The sequence below is a fragment of the Hirundo rustica genome, chromosome 6 (genome assembly GCF_015227805.2).
Source record: "Hirundo rustica isolate bHirRus1 chromosome 6, bHirRus1.pri.v3, whole genome shotgun sequence".
Taxonomy (NCBI): Eukaryota; Metazoa; Chordata; class Aves; order Passeriformes; family Hirundinidae; genus Hirundo; species Hirundo rustica.
Genome location: NC_053455.1, coordinates 37,339,688 through 37,358,206, shown reverse-complemented (window position 1 = coordinate 37,358,206; position 18,519 = coordinate 37,339,688). Strand labels below are relative to the sequence as shown.

The 18,519-nt window shown below is 34.6% G+C and overlaps 1 protein-coding gene across 2 annotated transcripts in view; it reads right to left on the bottom strand.

Annotated features, from left to right (window-relative positions):
• NOVA1 (NOVA alternative splicing regulator 1) overlaps positions 1 to 18,519 on the bottom strand; it is a 144,266-nt gene that overhangs the window by 3,180 nt on the left and 122,567 nt on the right. The window lies entirely within an intron of this gene.

Genomic DNA, 18,519 nt, shown 5'->3' with positions numbered 1-18,519 from the left:
TTACCGTGTTTTTAAAAGAAAGGGTTAAAAAAATTAAAAAGAAACACAGCTCATCAAGCTTTTTAATGCTCTGCATGTTTCAAATGTAAAATATGAAGAATTAAAGGTAAAATAACAGGAAAATCGTTTTTATCGTTCTCCCACAGAAAATACTGCTTTCAGCATAGCACAGTTCAGACCAAAAGATCGAGCAAATGCAGCTATTATATTCATATGGAAAGATTATCTTAGATTGTATCAAACTGAGTATTTTCATACGATTCCTTTCTTTCCAGGCTGACATAGCAAAACAGCTTCTTTGGCAAAATTTGTCTGAAATTCTTTACCTTCCTTTAAAACATCTATAGCAGTGATAATAATTAATTAAAAAAAAAAAAAAAAAAAGAAAGAAAGAAAGAAAGAACAAACTAAACCCAAAACAAACAAAAAATCCACAACCAAAACAACATTTGGCTAAACCACGGACAGATAAAATAGCTGATCTTAAACATGATCTTGATAACCTGTGACCCACATCACTGGTTAGAAATTCATTATCTTATACAGTGTATTATTATTATTATTATTATTATTATTATTATTCAACCTATGGAAATTAAATTCAACATTAAACAATATTTCAGAGATGAGATTTTGAGAGAATAAAACATGGAATTTGTGCTTCTAAGAAGTTTACCAAATGGCTTCAAGCAAATGTTATTTACCCATAAATCCTACCTTTCCTTCTGTTTCAACAAGTTTGAAACTGACACAACATAATTATTGTCAATGAATGTATTACCTATTGACTTACTGCTATGAATGAAGAATGATGCCCAGGATAAAAAATCAATATTTATACATATTTTTCACTTTTGTTTTTGATGTAAGTTTTACAAATGTGTCCCAAATTTTTAATGTATTGTCTATTTTAGGACATTGAATTAATATGATGTTTTATTTTACAGAAGTTTTGTTTTTAGTAGCTTTGTGTTCAGATACCCATTCATCCCAATCCTGAGGAATATGTGTTGCCTGAGGGGCAACACTTTTCAGTACTTTCACCAAAATTCTATCCAAAGTCTTAGCAACAAATCTATATAAAATACAATTAAATATTATTAGTAACATTCTGGTTTTTTTGCCTCATTATAAAGTCAAACTAATTGCAAACAAAAATACGTGCCCTACAAATAAGATTTTTTAAGGCTAGAATAAGCTTAGATATTTCCAATGGTTATGTTAGCATGAAAATCATATCTTTGAGAATCCAGCATACTAGAAACTTGAGAAGCTTTTACATTTACCACTTACAAAATATGTCATTAAAAATAATAATATACCATATTGTATTTCACTCTGAATTGTTTTAAATTATATACATAATTTTTAATATCTTCAGTATTTCATTACCATCAAAACAAAACATGTTCAGTAGAATAAACAAAAAATTATCAGGTGCTGACTTATTCTAAAGGTAATGTGAAAGCAGGGTATTGAAAAAGAATTTAGTACACCCATACATTAAATAATCCTATAAAAACAAACATCACTCTCTATATACTTAAATACATTATGAAATGTTTCATATATATTTGTAGGCAGACTTAGTTTTAAGTCAGGACACCTCCTAGTAATTTTAAACATAGTTCAAGGTATTCGGTAGTTTTAAGGTAGTGTTTTTCAGATTTCCTGTCATAAAAAGAAAGAACCAGCTCTTAGTTTTGATTAGATACTTCAATTCTGGATACAAAATACATTAACTGATTGCTAAATAGAAGAATTGTCCAGTTTTTTGGTGGTTTTTTGTGGTGTGGGTTTTTGTGGGTTGTTTGTTTGTTTGTTTGTTTTTGGGTTTGTTTTGTGGGAGGAGGGAGGGTTGTTTGGTTTTGGGTATATTTTGGGTTTGGGTGTTTTGTTTTATTTCGGGGATTTTTTGTTAACACTCCAAAAATACAGCACTGCACAGCTTCCATTATTATAATTTTGTGCTGCATGCTATGAAAAACATTTACTTGCCTCCGCTGGTTTAAGACATACTAACAGGTTCTGTGGGAGATTTCAATAAGCAACATGCATAGTTCTGATCAAGTCAGGCATAAGCGCTTATGCAAATTTAAGTCAAAGACCTAAAACTATAAGAAGGTGCAAAAATATACTCTTATAACCATACATGTGATTTCAGAAGTAAAGAGAATATTTAAAGCCAGGGCAGTATTGTTGCACCTGTAATATCATAGTTACACATTCAACATGAAAATCCATGTTACTGTTATAGAGTTGGGATTTTTCTAAAGGATGGGTGTAGTAAAATAAAGCAACGGCTTATTTTCGTCACAAAATTAAAAAGGAACTCGTCTCTATGCAACAAGAAAAATTATCTCAACAAGAAACTGGTACTTTTCTCACTTGACACACAAAAGTTCATTAGGTTCACCACTAACAGCTCTAGCTATTCAGCAAAATTATCTGATTAATCAGAGGAAAGATAAAGAACGATCTTCTCCTTACTCATCCACTCCCTCCTTGTCCAGACATGTTTTTGAATTTAGCACTATAAACAACATCAAAATTGTGATGCATTTGGGAAAAAACCAAAAAACTTTAATGTGCTGGATTAATATATGTTTGTCTGCTTCAGAAAGAAATAAAGATACCCTCTTCTAAATACCTGATTTCAAAGCAGACTATTGTTTCTTTCATTGGCAACTCTCTTAAATGGTATCAATTCAGGAATATATCAATAATACCTTTTCAAATACAACCCTGGCCACGGTGAATTTTTCACGTATTTACATACAGGACATCTTTTAAAAATATAGATGTGTTAAATAATTCAACAGCATGCATCTATTTTATATGAGGACAAAAACATTACGTTCCAATGAAAATTCAGTTTGAACAAAACATAAATGCATCTGTACTCATTTTGCTTAAAACGTAAGCAATCCTACCCTTCTTGAAATGGAGAACAAAATTTGTATTATTTTGAGATCTTCAGCTGTAACATTCTTGTATTTGTGACAACTAATTAAAATTTTTATTTAAAAATTTAGGTAATTATTTTTAAAAGCAAAACATACTTAAGATTTTTTTTATTCATTCAGGAGTATTAATCCTGCTACCAGGATTGTAATTCTCCATCTATTTCTTTTATTCACTAAATCTTTCCCTTGTTTATATATTAGATAGATCACAGCAGTCTAGGTGCTGGTAGAAAATAAATACTGCAAATAATTATTTTTTTTTTACTGTTGAGGCCTAAAATCCAGAGTCACTAAGTTAAAAGGTATAAAATGATAGAAAAAATTTCAGAAATTGAAAAATCAAATATTATCTATCTGGTTTTGTTACCTGCATGACCACCATTTTACAAAAAGGACTTAACTGCTTGTCAGGGAAACTGGACAGTGCACATATTTTCCTTTTACAGATAACACGTTCAGAAACTGATTTGGACACAGAAGTGAAAAACATAACTGCTATCCAAAATAAGTGCTCTGAGCTATCCAATAAAGGCATCTTTCACTATGCGAGAAGATGACGTTTCCAGGTTCGTGTGTGTGCTCCTGGCTATATCCAAATTTGTGCTGCAAAAAGGAGAGGGGGTATCTAAAGCAATTATGAACATAACTTATATATGCATAAGAATAAACACGTGTGTCATTTGTTTTGTTCAAATGCTATAGGAAAAAAAAAAAGGGAAGTAACTCCAACTTTATTTCATGTCAAATAGATTTTATAAATATTAAGGACTGCAATTATGACATTTGCCTACTCACAAAGCAAATTACTTCCACAGGCACCACTCTCATCATATTCTCATTAACATAAGCAAGTTCAAAATCAGGTTCAAAAAGTATACTACTTCCCCCAAAAGTCATCCAACCATAACAAATGTAATAGAAACAAAGTAATTTCTCTGTGTACACTTTCAGTGAAACATGACTGTGTCTTTAAAAGCCTTGACAAAAGTCAAGGAAACGTGGAGCGCAAGAACGGCTCAAACTGGAGAGCAGTTTGCTGCTCTCAATTCCCAATGAATGAAATCTGTAGAGATTTGATGTAACTATGACCTTCAAAGGAAGAGGACTGGTACTTAAGGGATCCCCACCACCGTGTCCAGAGACACAGTTCAAACTGCTTTTATCTTTTGCCACACGAGTAGCTCATATAAACGCTCGACTCCTAAACCCCGTATCAGTTAATTGCCTAAACCTTTTCCATTTATTGACAATCCACTTGCATAAGCCCATGCTACATTCATATATCACGTCACAATTGCCTGAAAGTCCTCTGATTTACCAAACTGAAATTCCTGGCTCAGTTAAGCCAGCAGAATGTATTTTGGAATGCCAGATGTTTGATGATTATGCTCTGCCACATCTTATCCTCCCCAGTGCTGCACAGAGATAATCTGCGCTGAGCAGCTATGAATGCATATGAATGCATACTAAATATTTTCATGGGAAGAAGAACCGTGACCAAATCTGCGCTGCTACCCGTGTCCTGTTCTCCCAATTCTCATTCCCACTCCTCTCGTGTAAAGACATCCACCTACCCCTAGCAAAGTTCCCACTCTTTCCTTCTGCTTTATTTCTTTGCCCTTCCTCTCTCTGACAATATTTGATCTGGTTATATTATCACTTTTCACAGTCTCTAGAATTAGGGCTATGGCAATCACAAACTCACACCATATATAACACCCAGCTAATACAAAGTCTATGCTGATAAATTTATTGGAAGGATGAAAAACAGGCTGGCTAGCACGAATTAGCACTAGATATGGCTGTTTCACCGATTAGAGTAACTGTGTGTTAAGAAGGTTGAAAAAAGCCGTTTTAGGTTTCAAGTTTCCCATGGTGGCATGACACATGCCTGCACTAAATTACACCGGATGAGAAATATGACTGATTATACAAAACAGCATCAAAACTTAGAAAAAACAAACCCAACAATTCAACAGTGGAAATATTTAAATGCATCAGCTTCCGTTTATTTTGCCTCACATAAATGTTTCTAAGTAATTGCACAGAGATTAATGAACCGAGGATCTTTTTTATCTATTATTCAGGTTTCCTTTTCCCTCTTTTATTTTCAACAGTGTAATTATAACTCATTCCATGAATTTTGTGTAACAGTTATTCTTTTTCCTTCCATTAAATCTTTCATCTACTTGTCTAATGCCAGCTTACTTTTTCTTAACAGGAAAACACTTTACAGAAAAGATTCCATCTCACCTAACAAATTCATCCGAATTTGTCCCAATTCTACATTTTACTCTCTAAAGCAAATAACTGCATTTCCCTAAAACTGTAAATTGCTGCATTCTATTTCATTTTTCCCCCTGTCTTCTTGCTCATCAACTGTTTTAAAAATACTGGCCTCTGGGTACTATGTCTGAAAATTTCATTCTATTTAAGCTGCTCCTACGACTACAGGCTTGCACTTGGTGAGAAGGTGTCCTGAACACACCAATTGTAGAGAGCAGTCAGTGAGAAGATCACGTAGGATTTTTTTGTGCGGCAGGATAAACACACTGCTACACTAGGCTCGTGAGCAGTCCTGTACCGTGCATCCTAAACTGAAGTGGCCCTAGAAAAAAAAATCTGGGAGAAAAATTAGGATCAGCTAAAGATGTGAGAGAAGTTCTACTGAAATCGAGCAGAAAGACAACTAAGTTCATTACAGGCGAGGTGATGCCTGCACTTAAAATTCACAGCCGTGCTCTGATGTATCAGGCAACTCCTGGAAAGCCCCTGGCTAAACAGCCACCGAGAACCACAAGTTCAAGGCGGCACAAGGTACTGAGAGGTCACAAGTCACCCCACAGGAACAGCGGCAGCCACACGAGGCTGCTCTGGACAGATGTTTGTTCACGTCAGAGCCAGGCTCAGCCTCCAACAGTAGCCTTACACAGCAAATCTCTACTTATTGCACATACAGAGCCTCAAGGAAGCTACTGGAATTTCCCTCAATATTTTCAGTGTCTCTGGATTGGATTCTGTATTGAATTCATGCGTATGCTGAAACATGAATTTACTTTTTCAGAGGTGTACCGAACAAATATATTTTGGCTTCAGAGAAAATTCTTAGAATGAACAGACATCTTTTAGGGACATTTTTCTAATAGTTCACTTGATACTTATTTATGAAAATAGGCACATGTCCATAAAGAGTGAAGCGGTTCTTTGTAAATTTAGCTAGGTCAACTGGTAAATAAATGTAGACGGTAAATTGTCATCTTCCCAGACTACATTTTAATTCTGCAATTGTCATTCCAATTCAATTTCTCTCTTACTACAAAAGAATGTCTAGAACTGAAATACTGTGTGAACAAGTGTAATGGATTATGGAAAGAGATTAGCTGCTACTTTGCTCCTCAACATAACGCACTTTTTCTTTTTCTAGTCATGTTTGTGTTAATTTTCTTCTCATCACAAGCAGTTCATATACTTGTAGTATTCCCTTCACAAATGTTGCCTGCAATTATTCCAATATAAATATAATTTTGCTGCTTCCCTCTGTTGCCTCTTTGTGATGTTTCTGTCCTCATTATTAGAGTTTCTTTCAAGAAAATTCAAGGTTAACTTAAACCATTGAAAAAAAATATTGCAACTCTGATTTTTGTCTTAAATCACACCAGATTATTACAAATACAATAAACTGACAGAACAAATAGATATTCTAAGATGTTTGGTTTTATCTGCCTGGTACACTGCAGGAGGATTTTGGTCTGACACTGACATTACTGTTTATCGCAAGTGTTTATATCTCTCCAGTTCTTGACCTCCTCTCTCAGCTGAGGTTGCATTTACCATTTCATTTCAGTCACTTCAACTACTATGCAATAGAAACTTAACTTCAACTTAAATACTCAGGAACAATTTACATCTGAAATCACAAGGCTTAGAAAGTTGGAACTAAGGAGGAGAGATATTTACTAGAGATAAGACCGTGTAAGGATGTTTTGCACAAATTGCTCTTTTGGCTTAAATCAATACTATTTTTCACTTAGCATTTGATATTAAACCTTGACTCTTTGAGGCACTTAAAAAAGTCACTCCCACTTCTTTTAGTAACTACCTAATTACAATTCTGCCCACTTTAAAGTATGAACATTAAGATTTTTCTTTCGTGCTTTTAACTAAACGTGTAATTTGGAATGCAAATTTTTCACAGCAAGGAACTAGCAAATCACGTTTAAAGAAACAAGAAAAATACTCTCTGGTGCCTGCTTTAGTTACCCTTCTGTCACCAGTTTGTGTAGGCTCTAACTCATAAATAGAAAGGCTTCTTCTCTCAAAAGCACAATGTGGGCACTGCCAAGCTGTGTACACAGCAAGAGTACTTGCTCAAACAATGCTGGTTGTGCAGGTGGCTGATTTCATAAGATTATCTAGTCCTGAAGAAAGTATTATTAAAATTTTACATTCACATATGCACACGTAAAAATGTGAGTAGTTTCAGAAGTATCCCTCAAGAAAACATGATTCAAAACTCTGGGAATGGAGTAAACCAACTCCTCCATGAATTCTCTATGATATATCGTTTTAATAACATTAGAGAAGAAACTTAACTTTTCTAATTTTTTTCTCAGTAGCATAAAAACAACATTCCATATTTAATACATTAATGTTCCATGAGCTTCAAATTACATTTGCAAAGAAGTGTAATGTATTTTGAGAAGCTTCATTTATACTTTTCACTTTTTTATAATTAAAAAAGAAAAAATGAGCTGGTTACGTACTAAATTACACAAGTGAAAAAACTAATAGATTTTCACTCAGTTGCAGAGAATGCAGGATACATAGAAAATTAGACATCCATATTGGCTGTGCCGTTGTTCAGATGAAACATCTTTAAAAAGACAGAAAGTGTGAATACTAACACATCTGTCCAGCATTGACCAAACCTTCAGTGATGATATAACGTTAACCCTATTCTCTATTTAAAATCACCATAGTTTCCCCTCCCCTCTATCTAAAATTGCCCTTTTTTTTCTCTTTCTTATATAATTTGTTGCACGGTGTTCCGTGAACACCTGCCAACACTCCACAGAGTCAAGGATGGGGTTCAAAAATGCATGAATATTTACAGAATTATTCAGTATAGCAATTTGGGATACTTCTAACTGAAAAAAAACCATATAATGTAATTTCATTACTGGAATTGCTGAAAAAAACCCACTTCTCAATACAAAATAATTGACATAAAATGCAGATAATTTGCATTATTTTAAAACCAAATATGCCTCCCTGATGCTCGTATCACTAAAACTCCCACTGTTTTACAGTAGGCAGGATCTAACTTATGAACTCATAAAATTCACTCCAGTTTCAAAAGTTAACTGATCTTCCTGACAGACAGAGAGGCAAAGTGCATGCATCCCTTTTTTTTAATGCTTTCCCAGTCCCAGATCTGTAGATGTTACTTTGGCTTCTCCTAGCTATTAACTCATTTTCCAAAAAAGCACTGCACTGGTTGCTTTCCTGACCAAGCTTCAGAAGGTAAACACATAAATGAACAGGACATTTCTGCACTCCTCAAGAGAATCCTTAAAAGACTTCATGCTTTAACTTGACAGGTATGATCTAGTAGCAGATCAGCCATAAACTTGCTCTGAATGACATGTTGTATTTTAACTAGAAAAACTGCACATGATGAGAAGCAATCATTGGAAGAAATCCTATGGCTAACACAAGAGATTTGCTAAGGTGTTAATAACAAATCTTGGACAGCCTATAAACAGGCACCTAAGAAGCAATCTTAGCACCTAAGAATTGACTTCCAGAAGACTGATTTTTTTTTTTTTTTTTTTTCTCTCAATGACCAAGGACCTGCAAATCTAAGAGAAAACAGAGAAAACTAACAGTATTTTTAAATAACCCTTTCACTGGAGTACAAGTTTTCAAGATGAAGATACACTGTTAACATTACAAAGCATCACAGCTATCAACAGTACACAGTTTCCAGTGTAAACTTAGATAAATATGGCAGGAATACATAATTATGTTCTAAAAGAAACAATGCAGAAAATTATATGCATTAGTTATGTCATGTAATTAAATTTAGAGAAAGAATAGCCAATAGAGATGTGCTAAGGGACTTGCCATTTCTCTGCCATCAACACTTTTCACTGAAACTGAAAACTTGAAACATTGGAAAAACTAAACCCTGGATATTAGAAAGACATTGAGATTTTTATATTTCGACATTGCTGGCCAGATCACATTCTTTTAACAGCACAGCGTGCTAAGCTTCTTCTAAATTAATTTAGGATTTAAATCAAAATATGAAATCATGTTTCAGCATTACTGGTAAGAATACTGAAAATCAGTCTCTGGAAACAGCTTTATAAAATTAATCTATCTGTATGACTGACAGGACAAAAGAAGGTTAAGAGTTTCATTTTGTTTTCAGAAAATCTTTGCCACAGTTGATTTCTACAAGATATGTAGCACAATCATTCAGGAACCATTTGGCAATTCAAAACAAAATTTAAGTCATCAACTGCATATCATCTGCAGGAGATCTCTCTTTTAAAAGTTGTGGAATTAAGGTCAATCAGCAGAACCATTTCAATCAGATGGCATGGAAAACAAGGATTTATTATGACCTTTAAAAAAGGGATATCTCTTTCTTGCTCAAAGCCCTTTGAGATCCTTTTGTGGGAGGCCAAAATAGAGAGCTTAATCATCAGCAGGAAGAACTTTATGGTCACTCATATCAACAGGTTTGTGAATCCCAAACAAAGCGAGTCAAGTGCTCAGAAAACATGACAGTCATTAGTCCCTTTCTTAAAATACACTATTTCTATATTCAATATTTGCACGCTCACAAATAGTCCCACAAATTTTGCTATCACAGTTACCATATTATGATCTTTTGAAATTTGAAGTTTTAAGTAAGAATCTGTGGGATTGAAAAAATGGTAGATATTGAAAGAAGGTGGAAAAAGAAAGTGTAACTAGCTGAATGTGTTTTGTCTAAATGAACACCTTTGAGTTTTCACGACCATAAAATAAAATAATGATACTAAACCCTAACATCCCCTCCTACACTGTTTTAATTAAAATTCTGGGGTAATTATTCAGTTCTCCATAAAAAGGAAGAGGAGATACACATTAATTGAAACCCTTGTGGTAACCCTATTATTGTCTTAAGTCCATGAAAATAAGAGCGTATTTATTCTTGTTTTCCCCTACAGACATTTTTATAACTTCATGGTGTTTTTCACTATGAAAAAAATTAAAAAGGAAAAATGACACAAAGCTAATGACCGAATGTTTTCCTAAAAACTATATAAATACAAATTTTCTTGAGGTTTTTCTCTGAAAACATCCTTTTTAATTTAGGTATAAACATATGATAAGATGGCAAAGGCAAATAGCTTTTAAAAGGAGGAATATTTTAAACATGTTATTTACCTGAACACAACAATTAAAAACCTCCAAGAACACCCCAGAACAAAACAATGAAAGACCTTCTCACCGTTCCCACAGACATATGATTTAAAAGAAAAACTTACAGAAAAGTAAATAAGTGAAGGATATCCAAACCCATCTGAATATGTATCACTACTATAGATACTTCCATATGCACACACAGTTCTGTTCTATGAATATATACTGCTATAAAGGAATGCCCAATACTTGATTTACATGTAAGTAGAAGCAGTCCTCTTGCAATGAGTACCTAATGAAGAGCTTCAGCTTAGGTAGAGAGTAGAGGAGCTACTTATTCAGCAGTGCCTTTTTAAATAATATTTTTGCAATTCAGCTGATTTTAAAAACAATAAGGAAAAACAAACCCAAATGAGTCCATAAGAAAGACGTGCACATATTTGTACTCTACAGAAACAATGAGTGGAGCCCCCACTTCCTCCCAGGTCCCTCATCTCCCAGCTGCAATCATGTCAAAAATAAATCTGATGCGGGGACCAAACGAAAGACGTCCTCATTTCAAAATCTAGGAATAAAGCCCACAGTCCGTTACAAAATTATTTCAAGGGGCTCTCCAACCTTTCTTGGAAACCAGATTTCTGCTTTCAACCATATTAGGTAATTCCATATCCAGTCTATATTTAGTTACACATACAGAGGTAAGAAAAGACTGAACAGGGCATCTTTATCGATGCATCTTGGCATAACCTGGCGTCAGTTTTGCACATGAAATTTTACTCAAAGAAAATTAGGGTAAAATGAAAGATCAAACTTATTCTATCATCAACCAATACACATAAAATAAATACGGTGGAATAAAGAGGATGGAGAGGGAAATCTGGCTTCTGCAAACTGCACCTCGTCTACTGAGATGAACTGACATGATTAACAGCACCGAGGGTTACGGTTACTTTGAACCCCTGTCTTTGCAATAGACAACCAGCAGCAGAAGCTCAATTGTTTCTCTGTTAAGCAATCCTTAACTATTGAAATAGAATTTTGTGTAGCAGGAACTACTCGATGAAATTCTCAGGGATACTCTCTCATAGATGTTGTTTGAAAATTGTTTTCAAATGAGAAAGGGAGGAGAGTTAAACAGAAAACATTTTTATAACCCCGTCTCTTTAGGTCATGAAAAATAGTAATTATTAGAAATTTTCATCACAGAAAGGACATAATTTCCTTAGTGCACTTTCTCTAATGGGTGGATGGATAGGTGGCCAGACACAAGCATTGTGCTCAGCTCTGGGCCCCCCACTTCAAGAAGGAGCACGTCCAGAGAAGGGCAACGAAGCTGGCGCAGTGTCTGGAGAGTGAGTTCTGTGTGGAGCAGCTGAGGAAGCCCAGAGAAACGGAGGCCTGAAAGAGCGCTGTAGTGAGGTGGGAGGCCAGCCTCTTCTCCCAGGCAGCTGGTGACAGGAAAAGAGGAAATGGCCTCAAGCTTTGCCAGGGGAAGTTCAGGCTGGACACGAGAAGGAATTTCTTCACAAAAAGGGTAATTAAACATTGGAATGAACAGTCCAGGGAGATGGTGGAGTCACTGTCCCTGGAGGTGTTCAAGAAATGACTGGAACTTAGCGTCAAGGTCTCGTTTACAAGGTGGTGTTACATCATTGGTTGGACTTGATGATGTCAGAAATCTTTCCCATCCTAACTGATTTGGAGATTCTGTGTTGTCTCCAAACTTAATGAGCAATGCTGCGGGACTCCATAGCTCTCTAACGCTAATAGAGTCTTCTGACAATTCAATTCAAAATCTTCCTCTCAGAGCCTGACATTGTATCTCTAAGAAGGATTAGAGAACAGAACAAGGTACAATCAAACTGTAGGTCTCAGGAAATATGTCATTAACTGCAACTAAGCTGTAGTTGGCTGGCTTAGAATTTAACATTCACCCCAGCTGATTCATATAATTAGTTTGCAAGTACATCTATTTCTTGGTTAACTCTTGCAAATTTGTAGTTACGTGTGTTTAACCAAGATAGCCACAAGGAAGCCAGAAGTAACTACTGCTGTAACAACAACAAACTGGAATAAGTGGAAATAAGACAGAAGTTACCAATCACTTGACTTAGCAGAAGCAAAATGTTTGAAAGGTGCTAATTTAGGTCAGTTATCAAAGTCAACTTAGCTTATTAAAAACCCCTATCATTACAAGAGACAGGTGAAGGTACAATTTCATCCCCCTTGTTAAATGTGAAGATCCCTGACTTAGATCATACATACGTATCTCGGTACGAAAACCGTACATATTTATTGTTAAACCATGGATTCACAAACCGTATTGTTTCCACACATCTCCTCTGCTCTGAGTTATATTTCTCATACAAAGGGAGACAAATTTCATTAAGGCAAACTATCTGTAGACAAGCACTAGGCACAGGCAATACTTGAATATAGATAACTTGCACCTATTAATAATTTTGCGTAGATAATAAGCTCACACAAATGTTCATGTGGGAAAACAAATTACTCCTTATGCAAACTAAGGCTGTGGGGAACAAATATGGCTGTATTTACACATTTACATTCCATGTTTTTAATCCCTGTGTTAGAAATATGTAATACTATGCGTGCATTAACATGGAAAAATACCTTACACAGAGTAAATTTGAATGCAGAATCTAGGTAAATTTGATTTAAATATCTCTATTTAAAGACACAATGAAAAATAATTCACATCTAACTCTTGCCCTGATCTCAGCTCCTATGCACACTATATACGCATTCTTCTGCTTCAACCGCTGACTATTTATTTTTATTTTTAGAGAAAAGATACTGAAAAATATGAAAAGAAAAATAAAAAAATGGAAGACCTGCCTCAAAAATCACATGGAATTGAGGAAATAAATATATTCACTAAACATTTTTGATTTCACAATACATTTGTCTCTTTTTTCTATTTAATAAATATTCACTGTGATCCTTGTTACGTAGACTCTTTTTATATAGAGTTCAATAAATGCATTATAAATAATTCTAATCTCACTTAAATTCAGATTTCAAAACATAACTTTCATCCTATCAAAGTTGCAGTCTCCTCCTTTTCTTATCCTTATTCACCTGTATTCCTATTAATGTAAGGTAGGCAAAACTTTCAGTTTACTTTGAAAATGGATGCAGCAAAGACAATGATCAGAGTACACACACACATTGTATACAGCTAATCAGTCTTTTCTGTGACTGCTAAAGTAATGTGTATCATTTATTATCTAACTACTTATGACATAAATAAAGCAGGAATTTCTATAAAATAGCCTCTTAATTGCTGGCATACAAGTGAAATACAACCTGTGAAATGCCTTTAACAAACAACTGTTATTTCTTTCTGTTTCTAAAACAGTGTGATAATACTGGTTCTAGATTATATTTATAGCTGGTTTATTAAAAAAATTAAATTTATTCTTACAAATAAATTTTCTGCAAGAAAGTGATTATCTTTGGACTTGATTTCTCTTTTTTTCTGCATCATTTAATTATACATGTGCGCAGATCTGCAGATCTTAGGGTATTGTATTTTGCTTCAGTACTTTTTACTATAGAATGCTATTAATCATAGTCTAATCTATTTCATAAACCAGTTTAATTCCGTAATTAAAACTTCAAAAGGGCCCACATGGAGACTGCATTTCAGTATCTCAGGGATAGGGGGCAGCTGGTAATTTATTATCACAATTACTACAGTTACTATTAAGAGAATAAAGTCAATCAATTCTCACTGCATTCATAAGTTTGTTAAGTGGACAATAAAGATAATCATAAAAAGCTGAGAGGCATTGAGATCATGGACTATGCTACTTAGAAACATGGAAAAAGAAACTTTAAAGAAATAAAAATCTCAATTATCTTTTTCTAACCCCCATCCAAATCACAGGTAGTAAGTTCATTGAATGAGTAATTTACCATGCAGAAGTGTATTATGGTTTGATAATGTAAGGGGTGGGGGGGAGGAAATAGTCCAGCAAGACTTTGATCTCTAAGGCTGAATTCAGTGAGGTGCCATTTGAGAAGCAGGGGAAAACAGAAGATGAAACAGGCAGCAGACCTTCTGTACCCCCAGACTAATACTCTTCAAGGCTGCAAAGATTCAAATGTAAATCACTGTCAGGTAACAGACCAGGAACCCTTAGAGTCTACAGTGACAATAGTCCCATTGATCCACTATTTGCAAACTGTGCCTCTTAAGATCTGCTATTACTTGCAGGAGGTCTAATTTGCTTCCAGGGAAAAAAAAAAAAAAAACGAACAACTAACCAACTAATCCAAGCCAAACAACCAAACCCAAAATCAACGTATGTGAAAATATCTACAAGCACAAAACTAGATAATAGTGCTGAATAAGATACAGTTACACATTGTTTTGATATAGACTATCTGAAATCTAGGGTGCAATGCTTCAGGCAAAGGTCTCAACAGATGCAGCTAACCTCTGGAAAAGGAAAAACCTCCTACCTTTTATTCCCTAGAGTGCAATATGTCAACCTGCTTCTATGATTTAACACTCCTTTTTCACACAATTCAGGCAGGGACCTACTATAATTGCTGGGTTTGTCTCACATCTGTCTATGACTTCTCACCATCTGATGAATTCTCAAAGCATGCAGAAGGCAGACAGTGCATCTAGCATTCCACCTATAGCAAAGCGTGGTGCTGCACTATACATACAGACAGCTTGTGAAAATGAAAATATTTCAGGTAGCATAAAAAAACCAATTAACTAATAAGCAGGATCTTCTAGGGCCGGGTCTAATCATGCCTCACTGAACACCTGACAGAAAAATACGGTATTGCCTTTTCTACGTTACAATCTGCTCTACGGGATCTGTCCTGGTGTGACAGTAAGCTCTACAGGCTCAATGTTTGTTTCCACATTCTCATACAACCCTTGATCATATAAATTCCTAAATATAAATCCCTAAAAGCCACTAAATTAAATTCCAAATAATTGAAAACTTGGAGTCAAACCTTTGTGTGACTGATTGTGTAGCAGAGAAACAACAATAAAGTCATCCAGATTTGCGTTCTGGAAATTGCTCTGCTCTTCTGTTTTCTCTGGGTCTTGCCAACAGTGAAGAAGGCATTAAGTGACTCTTTGCCTGTATACCTGAGAATATGGTTGGATTTTTCACCCAATCGTAGTTTTGAATGAAACAGTACATCTACCGTACCAAATCCGAGTATCGAGAACTCAAAGTCACAGTAACCTTGGTTAGATCACAGAGTAACATTGCCAACTTTCATTCCAGCTTATTTGGGATGGAACATGAACATATATATATATAACTGGAATTTTATAACACACTATTTATTTTAATTTTGTATTGATAAAGGAATCATGCTTAGAACAAAAAACCATGAAGAAATTAAACACCCTTTGGCAAAGAACATTTGAAAATCTTTATAATATTTTGGCAAAGAGAAAAATGTCTATTCCCCAAATTTTATATATTTAATGATCCTTTTTCCTAAGCAGATCAGACCTTTTCTTCATATGGGGACGTGGAAAAATGCCAAAATCTATATATCATATCTGCAAATATGCTTAAATGAACGAACATCTTAAATTACAGTGAGAGATTTTGAACTCTTAAACAACTCACATAAGACAAGATGATGATAATCCTACAAGTTTAACATTAACAGAATGCTTTCAATCCAAAAAAGCGTTATCTTTTTACACGTTCACTACAAATTATTTTAAAGTGAATAAATCTCATTAAAGTCATAAGTACTTAAAACATTAATGATCTCAGAATCTTTACTGAAGTGACAATGATTTAAAAATAAATTATTTGAATCAAAAGCAGGTTTCATAAAGTCACACTAGAGTAAGAATTTTATGTTTTCTAAATCATATACATCTTTATAAACGCAGATTCTCTCTTTTTTTTAAATTTACTTTTATACGTGGGCGTTTTGTTTCAGGTTGTTTTTTGGGGGTTTTTTTTGTGGTTTCTATTTTATTTTTTTTACCTCTTGGTTTTTATCTATGGGGGAAAAAAACAACAAAAAATCTAACAAGCAGGTAGAGTTTAAAACATGAGGAGATATTGATTTAAGACACTTACCCACTTTAATAGAAAAGAACAGGAAATCTGCCCATTACCCTACAGAACATGTATCTTCTTGAAAGGGGGATGGAATAGGAAACTAAGTTATTCTAATGATTATCAAGCATAAAACCCAAATAAGATACAGGAACATGGAACTACATTTTTACTTACAGGACTGCAACTGGCAGGTAGTTTACGATATCGTATGAATGACATGCCAGCAGGATTCAGAGACTTAGCAGTGAGAATCTACATCTCTCCCCACTTCTCATCAATGGTCCTGGCATTTCTCCCACATTTAAGACAGGAGCAGTAAGCAGTGACCCCTATAATTCTTGTGCAGTGGGAGAGAAATAAAGGAAACTAGTATGGAATATGAACCCAAATTATTACCTACATACTTGTCCCAAGAAGAAAAATTGAAACAGACAATAAGAAGAGTGAAATCTCAAAACCCTTTTGCATATAAGATTTTTTAAAATTGTGATTTAAATGTCTTTATATAATTTAAATATCTGTTTTAAGGAAGCAATACAAACAAGCACTGAGCTCAGATACTGCAAAATACTGGAAAAAATGGTTAAAGGACAAAAGAAATATATTACAAGTGATGTACTAACGTGAGGACCAGAATAAAGTCTACAGTTAGTCCACAGAGGATAGGTTAATTCTGCTTAGAGTTTAGACATTAAATGAAGGATTCCCGCTGAAAAGAAGCAGGAAAGGCTACATCTAAACCACTGGAACCTCTACTGGAATCCTCTCACATGAACTAGAGAGTAATTCTTCCGAGCCTTTCCTAGATATACTGTCTCAAACATTATTTATTATGTGTTATCCACAGTATGCCATAGGCAACTTGTAATCAGAACAGGAACTCTGTCTTATTAAACTAAAACAAGCTGGTTCACTAAATACTTTAGTCATGGTCCATATAAAACACTGTCTATTAGATAAAGTCTCTTTCAAACAGAATATTTGGCTTGTAATGCACACCACCAACAGAATCATCTGGAAGTAAATAAAATGACCATATTTATCAGTGACAAATCAGATAGGTAGACAAAATGTCCAATTGTTATTTCAGAGAATTGCCATAGCAAATATTCTTAGTAATCAAATTAAAGTTATACCACATTTTTAATTCTATAGCACCTTTTATAAGAATGCTAAATAATTTTATATTGACTTTGACTTTTTAATGCACAGTACTGAGATTTGAAAAGACCGAGTGATCCATGCAGCATCAGTCAATATGCAAAAGACCTCAAAAGAAAACAGATTTTCTCAACACTACTGTAACAATTGTCATTAAAATCAGGGGAGAAAATAGATTAATATTACAGTTAAGATACCAAGACACAGTATCTTAAATAAGCCTCATATCAAATTTCCAAGTCAAATTGAGACTGGCCTGCAATGGCAATTGATTATCCTGGGATCATCATTAAAACTCAGTATTTGTGCGTTAAGATTAAAGTACTGATAAAAAATCATCATTTGAAGCTGTTTATGATACATATTTTAAAAATCCATGTCCTGATGATATCAGAAGACTGAAACAAAGCTTTCTTTCCGATTTATTCCTCTACCTCCCACAAGAAGTTAAATATCAAATATGAGTTCAACAACCCTTTAAAAGCTGTCAGTAGGCTTCACAGCCTGCCTTTATTTTCAGATCCTACCTTTCTGGGAGGAAGGAAAAGATGATACTTCTGCAAGCAATTTTACAAACAGGGACAGGGAGGTTCTTTCAAGTCAGAGAGGGAGATTGGGTGCATCGATCACTACAATTTAGAGACATCAATTCATCTCCCAGTCTCTAGTTATATGTGTACTGTTATATCACATTCCAAGCTATAGACATTGCATAAAATAAAGAGATAATATAAGCCAAAAGTACAAATTCCAAATACCAGGATTTTAATAGCCATATGTTTGTGTTGTACCTGCTGAGTACAGGCAGTACCAAGAACACTGGCTCAGACCCATCACGTGAAAAGGTTGAAAAGTACTATTTATTACAGATATTGCAGCAACAA